This window comes from Nestor notabilis, unplaced genomic scaffold (genome assembly GCF_000696875.1).
Source record: "Nestor notabilis isolate BGI_N333 unplaced genomic scaffold, ASM69687v1 scaffold21595, whole genome shotgun sequence".
NCBI lineage: Eukaryota > Metazoa > Chordata > Aves > Psittaciformes > Psittacidae > Nestor > Nestor notabilis.
The window spans coordinates 9-298 of NW_009928164.1; positions in this window are offsets into that span (position 1 = coordinate 9).

A 290-nucleotide genomic window follows, 5' to 3' on the forward strand; every position below is an offset into this window, starting at 1 on the left:
GGGGGTGTCTGGATGTGAAGGGGTGCAAGAAAGGGGACTGGGAGGCAACACACATGAAACTGGAGGGCTGGTGTTTGTCCCCCTTCGGGGCAGCGGGGCCAGGGCAGTGGCCGGGGCTGGTGCAGGGGTTGGGGGGGTCCATGCGCTGGACCTCACCTCGGTCCCCAAAAGAAGAGGGGAATGCACTTGTGCCTGGGGGATGCGGAGTCACACGCAGCTCCCCTTGCCCTCAGGCTTTTTTGCTGGAAGGAGTCAATCTCTCTTTGGCGCACAGACTCCCCCCAGCCTGG